This window comes from Fukomys damarensis, unplaced genomic scaffold, assembly GCF_012274545.1.
Source record: "Fukomys damarensis isolate Sample0158 unplaced genomic scaffold, DMR_v1.0_HiC HiC_scaffold_35, whole genome shotgun sequence".
NCBI classification, from domain to species: domain Eukaryota; kingdom Metazoa; phylum Chordata; class Mammalia; order Rodentia; family Bathyergidae; genus Fukomys; species Fukomys damarensis.
In genome coordinates this window covers 19,837,086-19,864,531 of record NW_022900947.1, presented here as the reverse complement: position 1 = coordinate 19,864,531, position 27,446 = coordinate 19,837,086, and the positions used below count along the sequence as shown (strand labels likewise).

At 37.8% G+C, this 27,446-nt stretch overlaps 1 pseudogene; it reads right to left on the bottom strand.

The window, feature by feature from the left end:
* Positions 1-11,720: 11,720 nt before the first annotated feature.
* The window catches only part of LOC117284196, an 85,945-nt pseudogene continuing 70,219 nt past the window's right edge, over positions 11,721-27,446 (bottom strand).

Sequence of the window (27,446 nt, the reverse complement as noted above, 5' to 3'; positions counted from 1 at the left end):
CAACTTACAGAATGGGGAAAATTTTTTCCAGCTATTCCTAGACAGAGGATTAATATCTAGAATATGTTTAAAAAATTCAAAAAAATTAGAAGCAATCAAAATAAAGACCCAATAAAATCAGGCAATGGCAATGAATAAATAATTCTTCGAAGAAGTACAAATAGCCAATAAATACATGAAAATATATTTAATATCACTGGCCACTAGAAAAGTACAAATTAAAATAACACTAAGATTCCATCTAACCCCAGAAAGAATGGACATCATCAAAAAATCAAATAATAAAACTTGCTGGCAAGGCTGCTGGGAAACAGAACACTTTTACTCTATTGGTGGGAATGTACACTAGTGCAACAACTATGGAAATCAGTATGAAGATTCCTCAGAAACTACAAATAGGAATCCAATTCGACCCAGTTATCCCCTTTCTAGGTAACTGCCCAAAAGAATTAAAGACACCCTATTACAGTGATGCATGCATATCCATTTTTGTAGCAGCACAATTTATAGTAAGTCTTGGAAACAGCCTATATGTCCACAAACGAATGAATGATGAAGAAAAATGTGGTATTTATACTCAATGGAGTGTTACTCTCCCACAGAGAAGCCCAAACTTGAGCCAAACGTAGAAAAATGGATGCACTTTGAGATCAGAATGTTAAGTGAAATAAATCAGACACACGTGCTTAAATATTGCATAGTTTCTCTTATGTGACAAAACTAAAATATAAAAAAAAGGGCAAAATAGAGGATAGATAATAGGGAAATAGGGAAAACTTTGCCAAGTAAGAAAGGGATCAAGAGAGGGATGGGATGGGAGGGAAAGATGAAAAAGAGGATGAAAAAAGAATTGAAATGTGTTATGCGACCATACCGATTTTCCACCATGGATGTAATCATTATGTAATAATTATGTAATGCAAACATGTACTAATAAAAATAAAAAATGAAAAACAGACTACTGTCCTCACCCTGGATAAAGAGAGGGATGGTTGCAGCCAAAGAAATGGTAGTGGCAGTGGAAAAAAGCACAGGGATTTGGGAGATTTTGCCGAGTAAAACAATGTTAGCCTGTATTAGGTTTGTATTCAGTTTCGTGTAGCAGAAGCCTTTCAATGGCTCAGCCAAATAGAATTTTTTTTTTTTGGCCCTAGGTTACAAAAGTCTGGGTAGAGTTTGTACAAAGTGTGTCTAGGAAATAAAATCACAAAGACTATACTCCTCATAGCTTTCTGGTCTCTCATCTTAAGCAGCTGACTCTTATCTCCATGATTGAAAAAGTATTCTGTTTGCTGGAATTTTGTTTCTCTGCTCAGACAGGAATGTAAGAAATGGAGAAGACAAAAAAACAGGAAAAATACAAATCAGCTCAGTCTGTTCATTTACTTTAGGAAACAGTAGCATTCCCAGAGCTCTAGGAGACTTCACTTCTTACCCCAGTGGTCATTAATGGTTACACAATCACCCCCAGAAGGAGAGTCTAGAAGTGTCTTTATTGGATCATATTATCACACTTATATAAAATTAGGATTCTGAGTAAGTATCGATCGATGATGAGCAGGTAATAAGCAGTGTTTCCCACAGAGATGATTGGATTTGATGGCAAGAAAGAATCAAAACTAGGTTTGCTCAGGTACCCAATGAGGCAGGTGTGCAAGATGCTATGGTCACCACAGGAGGAAGAAAAACAAGAGGAGGAGAGAAGGAGACAAGGACTAAATGAAAATGGGAGCTCCACTTAGGACAGGTTGAATATGTGGTGTCGGTGGGATAGTTATTAATTGTGAGAGTGTGAAGCTAATGAAAATTTCTCAACTGGAGACATACAGAGGAAAGCACTACACGTCTGGTTCAGGTGCCTCTGAGCTTTCTGCTACATCTGACTGGCCTAATAACTTTCAAAGTCCATTGTCTTTTAAAATACCAGCCATTATGACTAGTGGCCCAGTGATCATCTCTAAAGCCATACAAGCTTTTTAATTATCCCCTGATTTTATTCTGTATTCACTGGAATGAAAATATAATTTGCATCACATCAAGAGCAACAATCTTAGGAACAGGGATTTAGCCCAAGTTTGAACTCTGGTATACCAAAAATGATGAAAAGAAAAGAAAGAAAGAGAGAGAGAGAGAGAGAGAGAGAGAGAACAATGATCTTTGCTCTTTTTTCTAAAACTAAGATCTTTCCCTTGTTTTGATATATTTGGCTTTTCAGGGTGATTAAGGGCAGGAAAATAAAGCTGGCAAACTGAGAATCACTAAGCACTTTGACCGGAGACTTAATGATGGGAGATGCCCCCCAATGAAGAAGCAACTCCCTTCAACAAGCTTGATGGCAGGTGTCCCTGCTTGTGCTTTCTATGCCAATATCTGCACTCTGCCTTTGGCTGTTCCACTTAGACAGCAGAATGAGGATTGGTTAATTAAATTTGCTCACTGGTTCAGATATTTGTAAGACTATTCTTCCTGACAGTGAAGCAAACAGAATGTCTCTCACTGTAATCTAGTCTGTGCTGATTAGAAGGGTTCTTCTTAAAACGAAGCTCCTTGTAGGGAATCCAGAATGGACAAAACATAAAATGAGCTGTAAAAGGACTGCTCTACGTTAGGAACTATAATACTCCACAATGACATTTTAGGACAGCAAGCTATATCTGCAGATTACCAGCATAGTAAACACAGGGCTTCTGTTGGAAACAGATGGAAGAGAGGGTATTTAACCACACCAGTATGCAGAGGGATAGAAATATCTTTCAAAAATATAGAATACTACAATTTTTTATTGTAATCACAGAATCATTCCACATTAACAAAGATCAGCCTCCATAATTCTGTTAATCATGGTGAAGAAGATGAATAAATGCTATAAAAATTTTAAGCTTCACTGGAAATGTGCTCAATATTTTTTGTCTTGTCTCTGCTTTCGTTAATCTTTTGGGTTTTTCGTTTGTTTGTTTTGCTTATGTTAATCTTTTAAGCCCTTCTCATGATAATTGCCAGATCACGACTTCCAGATTTTATTGTAGGCTCACTTGCTCAGATTAAGAAGGGAAAAGATGGAAGTCATGAATACTGTGATAGTCAGCTTCCTGTGACCATAACAAATACTGAGATAAATCAACTTCAGAAAAGAAAAGGTAAATTCTAGCTCGTGGATTCAGAGGTTTCAGTTCATGACCCTGTCATTTTGGACCAATGGGGAGGCAGTAAGCACGTCATGGTAGGAACACAGCGGAGAAAGATGCTCACCTCATGGTGGCAGGGAAGCAATGAGAGAGAGGAAGCAGCTGTGGCTCCAGTGTTCCCTTCAAGTGCACAACCTAAGTGAGCCAGCTTCCTCCCACCAGGCCAAACCTCCTAACGGCACTGTCAGCTTCTGACCAAGCTTTTAATACGTAGGCCTTTGGAGGGGACACTCACGCAAACCACAGAAAATGCTAGTCATAAAGTATTTCTTGCTTTCCATCTTCACGGTTCTTTGTAACGGTGAGCCCACGTGGCTAGGCAACGTAGGATTGCGAACAGAAAAGTCACGTGTTTCTGAGCCAGTGTAGGTCTCCTGCATTCTGGTGAACTGGGCCAGTTTCTGGCAACATTCAAGGCACAAGACTTCTAAGTGACCAAGATCCAAAATTCCACAAGAGAAATATATTCAGAATGAGAAAGGTGTTTTCTTATTTGAAGACAATGAAGTTTAGTTTAGGGTTATTAATTAGCATGCACAATTTGACCTATGTCCACAAATATATAGAGCCACTTTTTTCTGAGTATTCACACATTGCTCACTATATTTCTTTGTGTGTTTTGTAAACTGGCCTTTAAAAATCTAACTTAACAGAGAAGTGGAATTGTCAACAACAGTACTGTAGGTAAATTTCTCATTATTCCAAAACTCAAAGATAACCACTATTTATTATTTGCATATAAATTTTCTATCTTTAAGTCAGGGATCACATTTTATTACAGCCTTATAATCTTTACTCAATAATGTATTGCCAATATCTTTATCATTAAATATTTTTCTCTGTCATTTTAATGGTTGAATAGTAAGTATCCCAACACCTAATTACATGATTTGTTCAATCAATTCCCTACTGTTCAACACTTAATTACTTCTAATTATTTCCTTAAAAAGCAATATTTGCCTATGTATATAATAATTTCTCCAAGATCACTTTCTACAAGTTAAAACACTGCATCAAATGCAAGGTAAATTTAAAGACATTTGGTTTAATTTTGGCAAATCACACTTCACCAAAGTAAGTATATTTTATTGTGCACCTAGCAATATATGAGAGTATTTACTTTTTACCTACCACTGTAACTAGTAATTCTCCAGCACTGCCTCAAAGGTGAAAATCAGTTCCAAATGTAAGTGTTTAAATCTAATACATTCAAATCCATCTCCTTTTGCTTTTGCTTTCTTTCTTTATTAAAAATATCTTAGTCAAAGATATATTTAATCATATCTTCTGATAGATCATTTATTATTCTATTTGTTAATATTTGTTAATTCAGTGCCTTTACACAAAGGTTCCACCACCTGCCTTGCAAGCACAAGATTCTGAGTTCTATCCCTGGTGCCCCCCCCAAAAAAGATATAATGTAAAGGTACAAATCTCCGATGATTATTATCATTACATTGTTTGCCTAAAATGTACCAATATAATTTTCAAAAGAGAGAGAGAGAGTATGATGGTTTGCCAAAGAGCCAATAGGATTTTTTTTATAAAAAAATATACTAAAATGCACATGGAACTACAAAGTACCCCATATAGAAAAATAACTGGAGATAAAACAAATCCAGAAATCTGATATTCCTGACTTCAAATTATGTTACAAAGCTACATTAATCAAAACAATATGGTACTCACAAAGATGGGCATATAAACCAATGAAATGAGAAAGCAAGTACAGAAATAAACCTATGCATATTCAGTTACCTAATCATCAATAAAGTACAAAGAACACACAATGGAGAAAGAATAATGTCTTCAACAAATAGTGTTGAAAAAACTGTATAACTACCTATAAGAAAATTAAATTGGACCCTCACTTTGCACCACACACAAAAATCAACTAAAAATGGGTTAAAGATTTAATGATAAACCTCTAGAAGACAATAGGAGTGAGGAGATACTGAATGTATCAATAGTTTCTTAGCTCTCACATGAAAAGCAGGGCCATAAGAGAAACAGGCAAGATGGACCACTTCAGGTTTTAAAGCTCTGCACAACAAAAGAAACAACCAACAGACTGAAAAAGCAACATAAGGATGGGGTAAAATATGTGCAAACCATATATCTGATAAGGGGCTAATCTCTAAAATATTTAAGGACATCTGGTAACCAATAGTGAAACAAAACAAAAAAAGCCACCTGACTGAAAACAGACAAAGGACCTGAGTATACATTTCTTGAAAGAAGATGTGGAAATGGCCATCTTTATGAAAAGATACAAAACATCTCTAATCACCACAGAAATGTCAATTAAAACCACAGTAAAATATCACCTCAAACCTGTTACAATGGCCATTATTTTTTTTTTAAATCATGTGTTGGTAAGGATGTGAAGTTGGAATCCTTGCACATTGTAACGAAAATGTAAAATGATGCATCTGCTATGCAAAATACTATCAAATTTCCTCAGAAAAGTCAAAAATAGTAATATCAGATGTGGGGGAAATGGTTTACTATAGTTTAACAGAACTTCCATCATACAAGATAAAAAAGTTCTAGAGACCTGCTGTACAACCATGTGTATATAATTAACATGACACTGACATTAAAAACATGAGAGTTAACTTCATGCTGTGCACTTTTACAACTTAAAAAATATGCCAGCTAAGTCACACAGAGATATATAAAATATGCAGTCAACAAATCAAAGTTTCACAAGCCATTCTGGATGAGGGTTGTTCTTCAAATCTAGAACAACTACCTCTGTTCTAGTTTTATTGCTGTCCAATCATATAACCATGGGTTTCTTATTTTCCTTGAGCCTCAGTTTCTTCAGTAAAAAGCTTAAAATAAACAGCTTAAAGTTGGTCCCAACTTAGTACTATGACTCTCAATTTTTCATGTATGAATTTTTCATGAATGTTAAGGAGAGTTGTCAACTAACTGTCCTTAAAAAAACTTAATTTTCTAAATGAGGAAATCAAAAATATATAGATAGTGAATGTTGAGATTTAAAAAAAAAAAAAACTTGGCTGGGGATTTAGCTCAGTGGTTCCACCGCCTGCCTCTGCTAGCACAAGGACCAGAGTTCAATCCCTGGTACCAAAAACCAAAAACAAAAACAAAAAAAACAACAACAACAACAAAAACCTTGCTAAAGACATATTTCCAAGAATGATGGGATGTGCATTTGAAGCAAAGGGGAATACTTGTAATATTTTGATAAGGATTGATGGTGTTATGTCTGGTTTAGATGGCCCCAAAGCTTCATGTGAATGAGGTGGAGCTATTTTGGAGGTGGTTGAATCTAAAGTTTGTGATTGATTCATGGTGTGACTAAGTTTGAAGGCACTAGGATTAAGGGCATGAGTGCTACCCGCCTTAAGTAGACTGAATAAGATAACACAGGCAGAAAGATGCACTTAAGGTCTCTTGTTGCTCTTGCTGTCTTCCTGCACCATGAACTGTTGCTCCTAAACATCCTCCCTTGGAGTCAGCCAATTATGGACTGCAACCTCTTAACTGTGAGCTAAATAAACCCTTTCCCCTTTAATATTAGGTGTCAAGTATTTTTACCTCAACAGTGAGCGAAAATTAAAACAAATGGCAATGTATATTTTATTATAATAATTTTTAAATTTTAAATATTCTTATTTTATGGTCACCTCTCATTGATCAAACATTTATGTCAATTTCTGTCAATTAAAAACATTATGATGCATCCTTATCACCAGATCTGACATCAGGCAACTCCTGCCTCTTCCCCAAAATCCAAATGACCATGAAATGTAAATGTCTGAATCAGTTCAGGACTTCGAGGTTGCCACTACTGCACAACTAAAGACACTCACTAAAAAGGACTTTAAGGGACTGCTTCAGAAAGTAAAAATAATAAGTGTATTTGAAGCAAGGGGAAATATTTTGAGGGGCATCAGTGTTTTTTAACTGTAATATTTTTAATGTAACTGTTCACAATAGGTTATTTATCACAATTTAAATTTTCAAGTAGCACATTAAGGCAATTTCTTCTTTAGTCTGTTCTCTCATGCTGCATTTTGTTAGTTTGGGACACTATGAATTTAAGTGACTGAAGCAAAATGGTTGACAGAAACCCATGAACCCATCATGCCCTCAGTCATATGATGTAATTACCAATAATCCTAATGCTGGGTTATAGTTTGCTTGTCAGTAATTACAGCTCTGGCTGAATGCTTTCAGCCTTAACATCAGCCTGGAGTTGTAGCTCCCTCCCCATCTTAGGGAAATGGAACTCTGAGTAGGTTTCAAAGCAAGGTTTGCTGCTTTTTTGCCTGGAACACTTTTTAATTGGGTATCATTTAGAAACTTCCAAATTCCATTTTGGAGCTTCTGGTCACTGCGTTACTTACTGAAGCCCTAAAAGCTAGTTACAAGGCCTGCTTAAACTGTGAAAGTGTCAAAGCAAAAATTACTATCGTCTCTGCTTTCTCCAGACATCATCTTGACCTCTTTAAAATATATATTAATAGAAACTAAAGACAGCAAAGCTGTAAGAGCTAGTACTTATGAATTTGGGGTTGAAATTGCACTTCTAATTTAAGAGTTTTCCATCCAGTTAGCAGGGGTTGAAATGTGCAGCTTTTCAGAAACCTACAGACTATGTACATGCCCAATTTTGGTTGTTTCCAACCAAATATCTGACTATAATCCATAGTCATAGTTTTAACTTCACTTTTTCCTCCCTACCCACATCACATGAGTCAATACACTCCACTCATTCTACCTCCTTCCCAAAAGGCACCTGAAGACCTCATTACTTCTTTTTTTTCCTCTTTCATTGAATTTATTGGTACACTTTAGGTATAGAGTACAGTTACATTCATCACTGGGATCTTGTACCTTGACATGACAGGTCTTGGTTCTCATTTTTTCCCCTTACTGCTGCCCTCCCTTCACCCCCGCCTCCCTTCCCTATTTACAAATATTTTAGAGGGTAAGAGGTTGGACTGTTCCCAGCTTCTCCCTACCTCCAAACTCTCCCACACAGAGACACATAAGAGGGCGTTACAAAGTACAAACTGGAGATTTTCTATTTAAAATACATGATGGCTCCCTATAGAACAGGACAGTCTAAGCCAGTGATGGTGAACCTTTTAAAGCTTTCAATAACAAACACCCCACTGTGACAAATATGCCAAAGGTTTGCCACCATTGGGAAGCCTGAGCCTATAGTTCCTACCATCTCATGAATTTCTCCCTCAGCCTTTCCAGCCTCACAGAACCCACCATAGGGTTTATTATTTATTACACCTTGAGTCCTCAAATGCTCCATGTACTGGCAAATATTTCTGGGCTTTTTTTCTCTGCCATGAATACCCGACTTTGTTTATTGAAATCCTGCTCCTCTTTTAATGTGAACCTCAAGCATCATCTACAAAACCATCCACAACACTTGGAATTTTCTTTCTCTTTCCTACATGCTTCCTTAAACCATTGATATATTCATGTGCTAATATTTTTTCACTCTCCAAATCTTTAAATCCACTAACTTCTGGGGATATGGCCATAAATAAATCACCATCCTTCCTGCCCTTGGAAAACTCACCTTCTCATGAACCATTTCTATCGCATATGTGTTCCTTCATTTCCTTTTTTTACCCATGTATTAGTTGCTGTTTTCTTCACGGGACCACAAATTCTGTAGGGAAGGAGATTATATTTTATTCAGTGCCAGCACAACAAGTACTGTTGAGTAAGTATTAAATTTAACTTAAATTGAATTGGCTTATTGCTTAATACATATTTGTACTCAGTCCAAGTGGGTTACATCTCATAATTTAGTAGCTATATTCTGCCCCAATCATCACTACAATGCCCCTATACATCTTTAAAAAAATAGAAGTTGGTAAAAACACACCTCACAGGGCTAGGGATTTAGCTCAGTGGTTCCACCACCTGCCTTGTAAGCTCAAGGTCCTGAGTTTGATCCCTGGTACAAAAAAAAAAAAAAAAAAAAAAAAAAAAACTTCACAAGCATCAGTGGATATAATTCACAAGTGCATTTATCACACAGTGAGTGGCATGTAAAAGTGTTACATAAACAGAAACTCCACTTTGGCTTAATATGAGTAAATATTCACTTGTCAGATTCAAAATGAGCCAGTCTTTGTTTAAGTCTGATGAGCTTTTCCAATAAGAACTTCAAAAAAGCAAGAGTTTTCAGCTCATCATCTTCTCAGAGGGTCACCGTTATATTTAAGGATATTTGCAAATAAAAGTGGAAAACGGTGAATGTTTTAACTTTGAGTTTCAGGACTAGATCTGACATGAATGACTTCTAGAAAATCAGTTTATATCCCTGTTGCTTAGTTTTATTATCTGTTGGGAATGATGATATTAATACCACCCTTTCATCCCTGAAGAGATTTATGCATGAAAATATAATACCTGTAAAATTAAACAGAAGAAATGGTAAAAGCTTACCACATGTGGCATGTTATTTGTAACAGTAAGAGCTTTAAAAAGCACTCCCATGACACTACTGCCTCGCAGGGATGTCCCCAAGCATATACGATGCTGTCTGGTAAATTGAAACATAGATTTATGGTCAAGGATTTAGAGGCAAAAGATAAAAAATTCCTTCCCAAGTCCTCTCAGGGCAGATAAGGAACAAGTGTAGCCAAACCTCAGTGACCTGTGATAACAAGGTTAAGGAAATACGGATAAGAAGATTTCACAGATTATCCAAAAATATAACCATTTCGGGCCTCTAAACTTCTGCAGAAATTCCCTAAAAGGAGCACAATTTCTTTCACTTGGACTTAATACCTGCCTGGGTTTCACAAGTCCCTACCCTTTCTATGCCCAGAGAAAGCTGCAGAAAACAAAGGAACAGTGGGGTGGACAGGCTGAACAACTGCCACACTCAGTGCTAATCTGTTCTGGACAGCTCCGTACATTTTGCTCCCAGAGACCTGTTCAGGGCAAACCCTGTCTCCATTTTCTGAGGATAAGAAAATAACAATGGCCTGCCGATCCAGAAAATTCTGTCCGTGCTCTCTAACTGCAGTGGTTTCCCCACCTGAAGGAGCCTGTCCCTTCAGCTCATCTCCCAGCAGCAATGATTCAGCTCTTAGGTAATTCCTAACCTGGAACTTTTCTGCAAATATTTTCAAAGCCAGAGTGGGAAATAGCTTAGAAATGAGTAAATCTGTTATTTGAATTATTCAACAATTCTTTCCTTGACAACCCCTATGAGAAAGCTGCCTCCTGTCATTTCTCATTATGATAACTTTTCTTATTTTTCTTTTTGCCACTTTTTCAGAAATACTGTCAAGATGATTCAAAAACGTTGTGAAAAGTATCTTGGAAAAGACCCTTGGCAAAACAGCAGCCCCATAGGCTACATTCAACTTACTCTTACCCAGTCGAGAATAAAATCTGGTGAAAAAGCAGAAAATCACTGATACCCTCTTGATGAGAATTAGAATGACACTGAGAAAAATGAACTAGAGACAGCTCTTGTTTCCAGCAGCTGCATTTTTTTCACTCATTGATTTAACATGTTTGTTGAGTCCTTGCTCCGAGCCAAATAACCCAAACAGAACACTTGGGGTCTGTCTGCCCAATTTCTAGAATGTTGCCAGTATCTGCAGCATGCAATTCCCCTCCAAGCCTACTTTACACTTTTGCCAATCAAGTAAGTAGCTGATATATTAAAGAGAGCTCAACTGGACATGGTAATGTGCACCTGTAATCCCAGCACTTGGGAGGCTGAGGCAGGAGGATTGTGGTGAGTTTGAGGCCAGCCTGAACTACGTAGTGAGAGTTTGTCTCCAAAAAAAAAGGCCAATGTAAATAAATAAATATAGAAAACTAGTTTAAAGCAGTCAAAGGTGGATGATCAACCATCCCAGTTAGCCCAAAACAAGAAGGGCTCTTAGTTTAAAACTGGGAAGTTTCTGGGAAAACAAGGCTTTTCCCTTTAACCATCTTTTGTGTGATCTTTGATCTTTTTAAAATCTTTAGGTCTCAGTTTCCAATCTTTAGAATAAAGGCACACAACTAGATTATCTCTAGAGAAGACATTCCAGTGTTAGTATGCTGAAGGCAAATTGAACACCTTTTTAGGATTAAAATGGGTTTTGAAGAGACTATGAAGATACAGAAAGTTCCTTGCAAACCCATCCACAAATAAAAAGCAACACCAAGTTGAAAGACAATAGATTCCTAACTATTCCTAACACTGATCTCCTCTAAACTTAAGCCACTCCTTTCAATTTCAGAGTTCTTTATCTCACGTCCTGGATAACTCGGAAACAACTGTGAAAAACATCCATTCAGATGCTACAACAGAGAACCCTGAGTCTGTTTTGGAACGAAATACTTCAAAACTATATTAGCAAATAACCCAACTGATTATGTCATTGTATTTCAGGTGAAATAGGACCTCTGATGCCATCAGATGCTTATGTGTCAAGGGAAAATTTGCAAAAGGTATGAAGAGTACACTGTGTGAACTGTTCTTTTTTTTTTTTTTTTTTAAGCTTTTCTGAGCATTTATTATAAGACCAAAACAGTGCTTGGATTGTTCTTCTCAAAGTTCCTCTCTGCAGCTTCCTTGGCTCTCTCTGCCCAGATGCCGAAGAGCCGGGCGTTGGCAAACTGGCAAACGCTTTGAAGTTCTTCTCCTCTGTGATGATCTTGGCCTTCTTCTTGGAGATACTCCGGATGGGCAGCACAGGCCCTGTCAGCTGGGTGGTCAATTTGAGTTCTTCAGAGAGCTGCTCGCTTCTTGGGGGCCCGACGGCTTCCTGGGGAATAGGGTGAGTTTGGAGCAGTACTCCTTCAGTCACTCCACATTGGCCTGCAGGACTCGGTGTCTGAGTCACCCGAGATGCCAACGGTCCGGGCTACTTTCTTGTGACTACCAGCCACCCTCAGCTCCTCCAGACTGAAGCCCCTGCCAACGCGGAACTCGGTGTGGTACCGCACCGTGGGGCAGCGCGGGATGGGCCGGGTGGTTCCTGAAGCAGGGCGCGGGGCGATGCAGGAGCTTTTGCCTGCCCCGCCGCCTTGCGCCTTCCGATCTTCTTCGGAGCTGGGAGCCTCACGCTAAAGAATCCATCCATCGCGGCTGGGTGCCAAGGCCGCTTCTTACTCCCCGGAGGACAGCTGAGCACAGAGGAGCAGCGTCACAGAGCAGCCTGGGGTGGTAGAAGTCTTTGTCCCGTCTTTTGAAGAATCCTAAGTAAAGAAATCAAGGGCTAGGAGGATGGGGAGTGGAGAGGAAAAGAATCTAACCCCAACTATAACATAAACTTGGAGAAATACCTTACTTGGCTTGCACTTTCGTAGGCCCTCTGTAAAATGGACAGAAATTATAGGGGCCAGCTCCAGTGTCTGTTCGGGTAATCTTGTTTTCTTGGTTTTTATATTTAAACCTATGTGCATGCCTCTGATATGTACACCTTATCTCTAGATGAATATTGTTTTATAACCCTATCTTTACACATATATACTAACAGAATTGTACATAGGCATCATATATAATGTAGAGATGGTTTTATGAAATAATACCCATAAAGTCCATATATATGTTATATATTGCATACATAAATTATATATATCCAAACATATATATAAAATGAGAGAAAGATTATCTACTATATGCCCTTGACATTTCTAGATATGTATAAAAATTTTTAATACCAAAAATGCCACATAAATCTAGAGAAATATGTCCTGAGAAGGAAATTGTAGAATCACTCTTTTTTTGCTCCTGCAAGATTTATCAGATCAGTTTTTTGCTAGCCCAACACAGCTCCAGATTAAAGTAGGAAGCTGTCATCTGGGTCATTTTCTATGCCTGAGCAGCATTTACTTTTCAGTTGTTGGAACAAACAGCAGTGTAAGACTATCGCATAACTATAGCATCTCACACCCAGAAAATCTTCAAGAAAGGCCTTTGACTTCTCCAACTCAGATAAATCTTCCCCTAGCCCCTGCCTGAGTAGATTCAGGACAGAGGACGCGTGTGCTTTGTCTTAACACATCTTCACAGATTCAGCCCAGTGTCGATCTCCTTGATTACTTTCTTTGGGATTCCCCAGGCTAATGCTTCACATTCCTGTACACTGTGTCTGTCACACACACAGTAAGTGCATAATAAATGCTGCTGTCTTCCCTCACTCTACTTTCTCCTTCCTACATAAATGCTTACTCAAGTTAGGTCACAGCATTCTTATAGAAAAATAAAAATAAAAAGATTTTCCCAGTGTCCCAAATGATTTGCTATGGGATGACAGCCAGGATGCTCCTCTGAGGGTTAGCAGTGAAAATTCGAGAGGAAAGAGGGGAAGAAAGGTGGTAATTTGGCAGCAGGGTTTGAATTCTCTTTGCAACCAAAAGAGACTTTCACTTTTAGACTGGCAACGAGCCCAACAACTACTAAAATCTGAATCCAATGGCAAAAGTCTGCTGCTAAGTCCTTACACCAGTGACAGTCTGATGCAGCCCGGAGTTTGATTTAACTTTTTTGCCAACACACAGAAGAGATTGTTAGGAAACAATTATCTCAGGACCTCCCTCAAAACTGTGCTGTTTTTCAACCCCATTAGTGTTGAGATAGCAGGATACAATTGCAGCATGATTTATCTCTCAATGCTGATCCACTCTTACATTACTGGACACTTCCTCCATGGCTGACTCCATCAATCACACATCATCAGGATGTTCTGCAGCCCATGCTCGCCTCACTCAGCCGCACTCGCTATTTATCTTACATGCCGACTCTCATTCTTGTCAGTTTTAATTCTGCTCCATTCGCATTCTTTTCTCCTATCCCCTGCGGGCTCTGTCTGAGACATATTATTATTCGCTATTTACAGGGATGTCACTTGAAAAATGTCACCATTGCAAATGACAAAAAATTCAGAGATTGGCACAGAATCTTCTGTGCTTCAACCACCATTTTGAATTTTTATATCGTGGCATAAATTCCATATCTACTCATGAATTTCAAGAACTATTGACTGGTTCAAAGGAAGCCTTAGGGCAGAAGTGAGGTAATTTTTTAAACCCTTCAGGTTTAATTGTAAAGTTTCCATTTGGTAGGAGAATTTATTCAATTCTCTATTTTTTAGAACAAATAAATAATTTAGAAATGCTCCCATTATTATTATGAATGTCACCCAAATTGAGGTACAAGATCTATTCTTAGGCCTCTAAAACTTATTGTCTGTATGTTTCTACCAAATCTATTTCTCTATTAATGATGGAATATAAATATTTATTTTAGCTAACATCCATGCAGTCCTTCAGAAGTCCAGTGTTCTAGCATGTACATGTATAAATGTTAATCCTCAAAAAAACTTACATTTCCCATTACTGTCAAAAAGGATATTTGGGTAAACTGTCTAAATAGAAAGTGAAATCCATTATTTAACACACACTATATACTTGGCTTTTTCATACATGTTACCGTTCAAATGCCATCTACAATTCCGAAGATAAATATAATCACCTATGTATTCATAGATGAAAAAGCTGAAACACAACATGTTAGATTCAGAGAGATAATGCAGCCAACATTTTAACTTTTATCTGTCTAACTCCAAATATTCCACTTCTCAATGACCCACCATGCCAGTCTCTACATTCATCTTTACAGAGAGATTTGAGATTGTAGGTTACTATGCAAACTTCTTCCTCAGAGTTTATCCTACATCTTTGCACTGGAGGTTATAACTTCTTCTCAAAGATCAGCCATATTTGTATATCAGCATCAGCAGGTACATGGTGTCCTGATTCAACATCAAGAAAACAGATGACTTGGAAAATGTTCTTGCCTTTTCCCCAGATCAGACTGGATTGAACCAAAATTCTTAAATGTTCATTGTGCTTACACTGCTGACAGACCACATGAGCTGTCTGAATTTAAGGGGGAAAACGCATCCTTCTAATGGCCAAGACAGGCTTCTGGGAGTTCTATACCTGGGTCTGGTACCCAAGGAAAAAGTTCACTTAACTTGCTTTGCTTGGTACAAGCATTTCCTTTAAATGGTTTACACAAGGTAGCAACTGGTTCGCAGCAGGTGGTAAGCACTTCTTGGTTCCCTGGCTATCCCAGCATGCCACAGACAAGTTGGAAGAAGCTCACTGGACCAGCAGAGCCAAGGACTGAGAATACACATTAGCAGATCATGGAAGCAATCCAGGCAGACCACTCAACAGAAAAGCAGCCCAGCACAAGGAAAGTCCGGGGGCCAGACCAACAGGAAGGTAGACCACAGCAATATGCAAACATGACTTTTAGGGACCCCAAGACATGGTCTCCCGAAAAATTCTCCAATCTTTCACAAGATGCAAGGAGATGGACTAAACACGAATCTCTGAGAATTGTTCTTCTAGACAAGTTGTCAACACACTACTAATGAATTATTCTGCAACCGATACTTTTGTTATATGAAGCAAGCACCATCCCTATCTCCTATGTGTCTATACATTTGTCCAGTGTAATTAGCTCAATACTGAAGGAACAGAAAATACCAAGCTGGGATGTACTGGCTCTCAAATCTATGCTCTTAAATACATTTAGTGAAAACTAAATGCCAACACTTTGGGGCTGCAAACTTAAGTGGATGGAATTAATACAAGTATTTATTTTAAGCCAAAACACTTTTATAAACATCTGATGTAGTATGTCCATCAGCATTTAGTAAAGAACACAGAAGTTACTTGGCATGTTTTAAATATCAATAGTTAAAGTTCAGGCAATTGAACAGTTACAGATTCTTTGGAAAAGGCTGACCAGTGGAGTTCAGGGAAACCACTGGCAACTTCTCTGCCTGCTGCATTTATGCACATGGATCTCAGTATCCACCCAACCACCCAAACTCACTGAACCCCTGAAGGTCCTCCAAGAAGTTCTCACTTTCTTCTCAACCAGGAGCTCCAAGGCAGATGATCTCAACAGTCTCATCTCCAAGTCACTTTGAACCTCACATCAGCCTGCCCACACATCTGCATGCAAACATCTTCCCAGTGGTCCTTTTCTTTTTCTTTACTTTTTTTTTTAAAATGCAATGCCTAAGGAGACTTAGATATTGACAAAAGTTACATGATGTTGACCATGGATGATCTGGTATAGTTGAGGCACAAAGAGGTTAATTGATTTGCCCCAGATGATATAACCAATAAGTCATAAGGCCAGGAGTCAAATCTGGGGAATCTGACTCCAGAATCTATGTTCTGTCATTGCATGAAGTTGTGTTCATGAAAGATCTAGCTCAGTAAATTATGGCACACCCATTTAATGCCACACCTCTTAAGTATTAGCTGGGATTTTTGTTATTGTTGTTGTATAACTTGAACTGATATATTTGTTTTTCTCATAATTATCAACCTGGGACTACATGTACACCATTACGTTTAAAATATTGAATATCAGGGCCAAGGGTTTAGCTCAGTGGTTCTGCCACCTGCTTCACAAGTGCAAGGATCCAAGTTTTATTCCTGGTACCAAAAGAAAAAAAATGCTGAATATCTACACCAACAGTCAATCCTACATTCTAAGGAAAGCTAGGTATATTTGATTCTCATAAGGAATATACCATTGTGACTTAACCTTAGATTTCTAAATAATTATCATCTATCTTAGTCTGTTTTGTACACCTGTAGAATACTTGAGACCAACTCATTTATAAATAATAGAAGTTTATTTGGGTCTTGGTTCTGGAAAATCTTCAACTGAAGTCTGCACATGGTGAGGGCCTTCTTATCGTCATCCCAAGATCAAAAATAGGACAAGAAAGACAGGGGAGAAAAGGGGACCAGACTCATCTTTTTATCAAAAACATGTTCGCAATAACTAATCCAATCTCACAATAACTAAGCCACTCTCACAATAATAGCACTGATTCATTCATGGAGAACCCACAAAATCACCCTTAAAGGCTCCCTTCTCCAGATGGCACCACTGGGGATTACATCTCCAACACATAATCTTCAGGAGATACAGACAAACCATAGCACCAACTCTTAAAAAAAAAAAAATCAATGCCCTGAGTAGCTACAGAGTCACATTGTGTGAATACAAGCACACATGCACACACACACACACACACACACATACACACACACTCACACACATTCGTGGACACTCTATAAACAATAGCAACTTAACTATATTTCTACTGCTGTAATTGATGATGGTGAGTTCCTGAGTTTCACCAAGCAATCCCAGCTGGCCAATTATAGCAGGCAGCCTGCTCTTACATAGTCGCCTCACAGAAAACATGTCAAAAGACCAGAAAACAACCCTAAGCTGCAGTACACTGTGAAAGCAAGGCTGAGCATTGGGCTTGCTGGCTTTGGGCTGCCTGGAGTAGCCTAGGATGCATGTGCAGTCTCTGATACTATCTCTGGGTATTGCAGGGAAGGCTCTGTAATTGGAAAATGCTGCCCAAGCTAAAAGTACACCTTGCTTAATAAACAACACCTCTGAAAAAGTTCAAAAATTATCAGAGGAGAAACACAGCCTCGAGTTACCATCAGTGTTCTAGAACTGGCTGAAATTGATCTGAGCTTTCAGCTATGTTCTTTCTCTCATAGCTCATTTAATCATGCAATTAGGAAGTTAAGTACATGCAAAATATTTAAAATTAAGCATACGTCTCATCAATGCAATGATCAAAACTTTTTAACTTTAGAGTAAATAATCAATTTGCTCTTTCTTCATTGCTCTGTCTTCAGCCTTCATTCCTAAAAATCTCCAATCACTCTTGGGTGGGGGGCACAGAAGAAAAAGAAAGTTTATCTTAACTCAGCAATTTCATGATTTCTATCAGATGGTTAAAGCAAAAATAATAAGTTGGAAGATTTCAAATGAAAAGGCTATAGAGCAGAGCAAGGGCATGATCACGTGGCTAATAATGTATTTTGCAAATGTAGGGGAGAAAATTATGCATGAATACCAAATTTCCATGATAGGAAGGTGAACAGGCTGTTTAACGACTGCAAATTCAAAGCTGGAAATCACATCACTCTGAACAGGTATAGCGTATTATATTCTGATTGAGAAAGGAGTGCCATGTGAATGCACTCGGCAGAAAGGTAGCAGAGGAATATTGCATCTTTAATGGGATTTTTGATTCAAATGTGCTGAGCCAAACCATTTAAAATTGCATTTGAATAGTAAACAGATAACATCATCATTTTTAAAACCTGCACACTTGTGCCAGATCAACAGAGAGTCTGCAAAATAAAGACAGGAAGAAGGAGGTATCAACTCTGAATGGAAAATAAAATTAAATATGTCTTCTCAGCCATGAGGCCTTCTTCAAGTCTCAGAAAGGTAAACCAAGGTTAACTCCATCCTTCCTCAGCACAGTTCCAAGATTCCTGAGCAACAGTCTTTCCTCATCAAAGTGTCATTTTAAGACACAGATTTCATTTGAATGAGGATTTTACTTGCCTCTTCCATCAAATTGCTAGTATTTTTATTCATCAATTTGCATTATTGGTACATAACATCCAATATCAAGAAAAAGTTGAAAACATTAGAATATCAGCAATTCAAGTTAAGAAGTTTGAAGAAGCCCAAGAAACTGTAGTAACCACCACCCTTGCCAGGAATGCTTCAGTTTTCCATAATCTTCCCAAATAAATTCTCAATATTTGGCCATGTTTCTATATAACTGAAAGCTAGCCTTCAGGATTTCCATGAATGTTGAGTTTTTCAGAAATATTTTTAAAAACATTTTATTGTGTGAAATTTATACCAATCAATACTCTGGGGATTTTTTTTTTTTTTTGGTCAAATTTTATTAGCATTATTCAATAGAAATTCATACAGGAGAGGTAGAGTTCAATAAGTAAGAGAAGGTGTAAATGGCTGCATGCTGAGGAATTCCTCAAATTTTTAACAGAATTTCTGAGTCTAGGGACTGGGGATTTGTCCATTAGGCAACCTCATTTTTCTTTTGTCTATGGCGGGTTGTCATTGAGGCTTCTGGATATTCTGTTCTTGAAGAAAAACAACCACTGAAGCGTTGGAGTTTTAGGCCTGCAGAGACTGCTTTGCAAGTCAAGAAAAATCTTGTTGCAAATCAGAGGCCAAGTCTCAGGCTTCTTGAAAACTCTCATTTGCCTGTGAAGCAGCCAAGGGCATGATCAGACTCAGAGTCAGCATAGCAATTTGATGACCTGGAGAATTTTCTTGTATTGACCCTGTTCATTTTTAAATTTTATTCATAAATTTCTAAATGGTTAATCATCAGAATTATCAAAAATATAAAAAAGTATACAGACATTTTTCTCTGACTTTTGTCCTCTTCTTGTCCTATTGGTATCCCTTTGAGTAGATAACCATCTGTTGTTCTGCTATTATTTTAATTCATCTTCCCTGAGGAGTTTAAATATGTTCAAGTCATTCCTTCTTTGTTGCATTAGCTACTTTCCTGTCACTGGGACAACATACCCAACACAACTTAAAAGAGGAGAGGCTTATTTGACTCGCAATTCCAATGGGTTCAGTCCAAAGTCAGCTGGTTCAAAAGCAAAAACAGCATGGTAGAAAGACTTCCAGAAAGCAGAGAGAAAAGAAAAGCCAAGGACAAGACTTCCATGCCACTCCTCAGGGACTGCTCCTTCTGAGCAGATCCCACGTCCTTTACTCACATACAGCTGATGAGTACAGCACCCCCTAATCCAATCAACTTTAAAACACATCAGACTTTTGGGGCACATCTGCAATCTAAACCATAACATTGGTTTGATCAAAGTATTTCCTAAGCCTTGATATTCTTGATTTCTCAGGTCCTGATTTGCTTGAAAAGTCAGACTTCTCCATTTTTACACAGATAGTCTTGCAGGAAGTGAAAGATGTTCCTTTCATTATACTTCTGATATCATCAACAATAATATGTTTAAAACTTTTACAGTTTCCTGGGATAAATTTGATTGATGTTTTAGAATAGGAAAATTTCATATTTGTTCAAGTAAATTCATGACTCTGAAATAACCTTCAGCAATAATAGTAAAAAGAGATTAAAAATAGTCTTAGCTACCCATATATTAATTTGTTCTCTTTGAGATAGAAGTAGGTTTTTTTTTAATCTCTAAAATTCACAGTTAATATTTTCTATTTCATAGTGTCTGTGATAAACATCTGTGGGTTATGTTTGCCCAACAATCATCCCCCACTTGGCAACTATACCCTACATTCAATTGGAGAACAAGCTGTTCTCAGCCCATGTGTTTCAGGTAAAGCTAATAAAATCTTCAAACCACAAGAATGGGCCTGTGACCCTGGCCCAGCGATTCAGAGCCAGATTTTCCTGGGTACTGTATTTTGTTCTGGGATAATCACATGACCCAGGTGGCTCAAAAAGAATATATCCTGGCATTTTGTTGGCTCTCCTAGGAGAGAGAAGCACTTTGTGTCCTGGAGTTGCTAAACTAATGATTTGCCAATCCAAAGTGACTGGCAGTCATCTTACTCCACCGCTGGAGGACCCAACCCAAGAATGAAGGCATCACAATTGAAAACCAGACTGAAAAACAGAGAAAGACAGATCTGAGTTATTCAATACCCGGTTCCAAATATCTCTTCTTCAAAAATGTGAATCAACTCTTCCCCATTTTGTTAAAGCAACTCAAATTGATTTTCTGCCATTAGTCTATCTGCACTTATTCTGTTTAAAACTGATAATTATTCTGTACATACCAGATACCCATCTGTAAGATACAGTACACCGAGACAAGAGGAAAAACTGCTCCCCAAATAGTATTGTTTACCTCTTGTTATAGATACTAGGCATCGAATTACATTGGTACCAGGTATTGGCTGTTAGGAGACATTCAAGTAGTACAGAAATCTGATGGCTTCCCACCTGGATTAATCCTTTAGATTTTAAAAACTATCCTTCTGAGACTGACACTTGCAATCTCAGAAGATCATCTAGTCCAGTGATTTCCATTTCAGTAGATGTTGTTCTACCTGTCCACAGAATCAGATCCTGTAAAAGCAAGACCCAAAACTCTTTATTGCTAGTGTTTTACTCCATATTAATTTCTGTCTTAAGCCAATTCTGTAGCTTTAATGGCTGATAAATAAGTGCAATTTATTTCTCACAGCTGTGGAGTCTAAGAAGTCCAAGATCAAGGTACTGATAGATTTGGAGTTTGGTGAGAGCATTTTTCCTGGTTCACAGATAACCACCTTCTCACTGTGTCCTCATTGCGGAACAGATGGAGAGTGTCATCCAGTGTCTCTTTTGTAAGGACACTAATCTCATTTCATGACCTAATCACGACCAAAAGTCCATCTCTTACCACAATCCCTTTAGGGACTATGATCGCAATATATTGATTTAGGGGAAGGACGTACACATTCAATCAAAAGAGGCTCACAAAAGCACAGTGCATTCAGCCCAACACTAGTCTTCTGCTGGAGCCCACTTCCCTATCACCAGATGAACCCTAACAGCTGAACCCAACCTTTGCTTTCATGACAGCAAAAGACACATCTTCCTATTATCTAAATTCCTACTGTTCTCATTTTATCTCTGCTTTTACTTGTTCTGCCTCAAAACATCTATAAGCTTAATTCCCAAGGAAAAATATTTTGTAGACAAATTGCATCAACATACTAAACTGTATCAATGATCAGTAAATCAATAGAGTCTTCTTACTTTTGCTGGCCCTTCTGTTTTCAGCATTTAAATAGTGGATATTGAAAATCTTCCATTAATGACTTTTACCAAACACCCCAATAGTGAGACTGGGGAACCAGAAGAAGCTCACGATCAAATTCACCATTGTGCTGAACACATGGCACAGAGCCTTACACTGGTGTCAGAGAACAAGAACGGTGCCTGACATCAAAGCAAATTTCAATAAATATTTGCTGACCACAAATCATCGATTGAATGGAAAAATTCACTAGATCAAAACCAGAATACCAAATAGTTTCCCTGGTGTGAATATTCTGCAACAATGCATAAGATTCTAATAAGATTACTGACATTTAGAAATGGGAGGAAAGGAGCTAAAGGTGTAGGGAAGGTGTGATACATAGGGGAAGAACAAAAAGGGAAAAGAAAAAAATGTGAGAGAATGAAAAGATGAAAATAAAGTGTTTGTAGATGGGGAGGGGAGGAGGGGGTGAAGGGAGGGCAGAGGTAAGGGGAAAAAAATGAGAATCAAGACTTGCCATGTAAAGGTACATGATCCCAACAATGAATGTAACTGTACTGTATCCCTAAATGTACCAATAAACTCAATAAAAAAAAAAAAAACAGAACACATTCTCAATCATCTCTTTTCTGAAATAAAAAGTACCTATCTTGAATTCACCAAAGAAAATCACTGAAGAAAACAGCCACTCCACAACTCAGCCCAGAAAGTGATGGTCATCTAGCCCACAGCACGCACAGCAATGGGCTCCACTCAGACTCCTTTATCGGTCTTGGAGATTATTTATTTCCATCCTTTACAGGTCAAAAACTGCAGAATTGAATGCCCACAGGCACATAAAGGGGAAAAGTAGAAAAGGTGAAGGACTTCTGGGGCCCCGATTTTTCCATTTTTCTTTTATTTTCAGTCCCACAGAACACACTTGGTCTCAGTCCTGGAGAACCACAGGATTCAGGATTAGAGTAACATTTATTCTCCATAAGAATGATATCATCTCTGAGCAAACACAAAACAGTTTTCAGGAGGATGAAAAAGCCTTAGATATTGCAATGAAATTACAAAATATTAATGTTACTAAATATATTCATAGTTTTAAAAATTTGTGGAGCTGGATATACAATTAGGAAGGGGAAAATATCTTCAAAGTCTCATTAGGAAAATAATACCAATAAAAATGCTGCGAAACACCACAAAATGGAGATCTTAGGAATCTAATAAAAAGCAGTCATTTCTTAGCTTAAACTGATTTGTGAGGTTTGTAAAATATGACAGGGCCATGTTTTTTAAGAGAAACCATAAATCTAGGAATTTGGATAAAATTTTCCAATTCTTTTGTTTGTTTGTTTGCTTGTTTTAAATCAACAAAATTCCTTTGCAAAGCAAATTATATTTCCAAGGTCAAGTGGCCAGCTGCTAAGGGAGAGGCAAACTCTTCAGTGGAAATTTAAAGGAATTGTTATGTCCTTAGAACATTTGGTGGCTACTAATTAGTTAAATTGGATGAAGAACAAAGGCATTATTCATACTGTACCCATTTAGGAAAACTGTTCATCACTTAATCTAAAAGTGGAATCATCTGACCACTGCCAAATTTGAGAAATATTTTTCTCGCTCTTCAACATTAAGCAAGGTGTCAATAATCTTTGAAAGAGATACTTAGTCATCCCAAAGCTATTTTTAAGTGAACAGAACAATTGTCCTATGGGAAGTGTTCTTGTAATACGCTGGAAGTTCTGCTTTTCAAACTAGCAAACCCACTTTCCGCGTAAGTAGAGATTTACCTATCCTCCTTATCTCAAGTCATAGCGAATATCATCCCTGTCTTTAAATGGTCAGATTTCTGCCTTCCATATCTTAATTCTGTTTTAGAGAGATAACTCCAAAAAGTTAGAGACTGTGTTTACTGAACTTGTTATATTCACACAAAAGGATGCTAAATATTTGATAATAATCTTCTCCTTCTTTGAATTAATGTGAGTGCCAATCTAAAACAGCACGTTGAATGAAAATTTTATTTTAATTGCATTTCTCATGCTCCTTTCCCTTCATATAAGTTCTAAGAATAAAATTCAAGTCACCTCTAAAAAGCATGTCTTTCTTCCTCTAAATGACATGAAGACATTAGTTTTGCCTTAATCACTTTTCATTCGAGCAGTTTAGGAAGGCTCAGCATGAAATTTTTATGTGTCAAATATGCTCCTCCACCTACTCAATCCTTTCCTGCTGTTTTCTGCGTTTCTCCACTTTGGCAATCTGCTTCCTCCAAGGTATTTGGTATTTCTGTATAGTATTTATACCTCTGTGAGTTGGGACAATGTGAATGTACACCGGGCAATTAATGAGCAAAATGGAGAAGTGTCAAAGCCACAATGAAATGTGAGCGTCACCCGTTAGGCACCTCCCCGCAGGCTAGAAGTCCTGAGCACCCTGGGAAACATTTTCATTTCCAAGATGGGTGAGGATTTTATTATTTCCTATCTGTGCTCACCTAGAGAAGATAAGTTTGGAAATTAAAATTTAATGAAGAATCAAGTTTGAAATTCTGCACCAGTGCACAATGCTTATAAATACACTACAGTGATACTACCCGGGTATTATAAATAATGCATGTAATGTTGATTGAAATTTTGATATCAATTTCTAAAAACTTTATTAAAGTTGTAAAATAACTGACATGGGTTGTTTATAGTTAGGTGACAACTTAATTAATCAACTGCTGTCTCCATTGCAATAAAGATGAGAAGTGCATATTCTCTACTTTATTTTTACCCCTGAAGAATGAGCCAGAAAACACAAAATTATCTCCTTTTCAAAACACCAAATTATCTTTCTTTCAAAACAGTCTGAGTATTAATTGTGAAGCATGACAGCAAATAGTCTTTGCCTAGACTAATAATTAATCGGAAAATACAAATCTCTGACACTCAACTAGTAAAGAACTAAAGTGATAACCAAGGAACATTTATTCACACTCAGCCTGGAAATGATAATTTTTGTCTTGGTACAGAGAAAATTTTCAATTTTCAGGTCACTAAACAATTCTTTACTAGAGATAAAAAAAATTCAACATGAAAAGGATCTCCACATGAAAGAAAATTCATATAGACACATACATATTGCATGAGGGTTGTTTCTGGACTCATTAGAGATTTATATCTTTTTACATGAGAAATCCCAGGATAATTCTAAAAGTAAATAAAATGATCTTTAAAGTAACATCCTTATATAGTCAGTATTTTTACTACTTTATCATCAGTCTTTGCAATTTTGTTTTAAATGAAATACTTTAGGAGCTACAAGATGCTGATTCTTAGGACAAAATGGTATAGCTGTTAATGCAGAGTCTTTTCATTCATTCAATCACTGAACAAACTCACTACCTTCAAGGCACTGTGGAGAGTTACAAGGGCCAACAACATGCTATTCCATGGAGTTTATAATGTAGCAAGCAAGGTGCATCGTGGACCTAACTACCTGCAGCAAGAAGACTAAAGCAAGCACCGCTGAGCTCAAAGCCCAACTCCATTTGACCTTTCTCAAGTTCCTCACCGGTAATACATGGATAGCACTGTTGCTTATATCAAAATGTGCAGTGAGGGCTCAATGAGGTGATTCATGAAAAACTGTATCTTTCCTCTTCTAGCTGTAGTGTTATTATTGTCGCTGTCATTGTCACTCTGTAAAGGCCTGATAATCACCAGGATATGAGCTCTTGGCATACAACAGGAAGAATGACTTCTCTTTACCTGGATATGAATCTTTTCAAGTTACCCGACACTGGAATGATCCTGCTTTTACTTTGGGCTCTGCCATGTATGGTAACTATCTTCCTCAACCATCCTTCAAACCTGATCATGTTGCTACCCACTAGCATTAAACACCAGCCCTGGAGTTACCATTGAGTAAAATAACTTCCTGCATAGGACTCAAAGGGAGACAAAGAGCTACCTTGATTTTTTTTCCCTAGTTAGCATGTCCTTCATTATTTCACTATCACACTCAAACGTAGTGGAATTTTTAGTGGATATTTTTTCCTTTTTTGGTTTATTTAATATTAATCTTCATCCAGGGGTGGTGGCTGCATCAGTTGGCCTCACCCCAGCCCAGTTAACACCCACAGGGGCGCACAACCTCTCATCTCCACTATGCTGACAAAAATCTTCCCATACGCGTTTCAATCTGACTCCACATCCCTGTAGATAGAACCGCATTGACTACTTTCACAAAGTTCAATCTTGCAAAGATCCCTCAACATTTTCTAGTCCAGGGCTGGGGATTTAGCTCAGTGGTGCTGCCACCTGCCTCACAAGCACATGGTCTTGAGTAACAAAAAAAAGATAATTCTCACATTTTCTTGGTCCACTCTTCTATGGGAAGTCTAAAGTCACCTCTTCCTGCCCTAAAAATCTTTGTGCTGTGCCTTCTACTGTGTTCTGAAACTTATGGTGACTACAGCACTTTCACCGTTATCTCAAGGATAACCAAATGTATACCATTGTTACTGGTTATCTCTCTATATCCAATTATTTCTTCAGAATTACACCCCTTTCCTTCCTTGTGCCCTTAGCAACAGATTCATACATACAGTGGATGCTCAATAAATTTTTCAACAAATGAATTTGTAACAGGGCAAAACATCAAATAAGTAGCTAAAACATATTTAATGCTTCTTATCAAAGTCCTAACTAGATCGAGCCTTAACAGAAAAATTAAGTAGAGAAACATTCTTGTAGCAGAATTACTTCATTTCAAACATTTCTAGACCTGAAAATCCAAAGTTGATCATCAGTGACACTCCAAGAGTTAATAAAGAGAGTGTATAGGATGTTCAGTCCTCTCAGGAAACATAAAAGGCAGTTCTAGGTCACTTATATTACCACCCTCCACTGCAGTTCATTTTGAGGTCATTAGTTAAATATCAGTTTACCTGGAGTCATTATCCTCCACCAGCAAGTAATTTATACCTCCTAGCAGCACACAATGGTCTGTTTGTGCATACTTGTGTTTCTGTCCAACGGCAGTTCCCTGATCTTTATTTTTATGAAACAGCAGATTGCTCTCTCTTCTGACATATGCTCTCTTCATGCCAGCACTGCTTTTCCACCATTCTGGCTCACTTCCCTTCCACTGACGGTCAGCAGTGCATGCTCAGAGCAGTCTTTAGACTTCTCTTGCCCATCATCAGTGACTTCCTTAGAAGTCTTACTCTCATGGCTTTAAATATCAACTGCACATCAGAAGCACCCAAGTAATTATCTCTAACCCAAACTCATTCATCAACTGCAGATTTACAAACTGCCACACAGACGCCTAGTAGGCATCTGAAAGCCAATATATCCACAACTGAACTTTTATTCTTCCTACCTCACATTATAATAACTCTTTTCTATTTTATGGTTACTCAGAACAAATGTCTTCATATTATACCTGCCTCTTCTCTTCTCATATCCTGTACTCACTTTATCCAAAAATTCTATCATTGAAATACATCCAGAATCTGACCATGTCTCACCACCTCCTCCCTGGCCAAAGACCACCATTTTTCCCTTGGATTGTTACAAAAGTTTCCTTTGCCCGCTTTTAATTTTC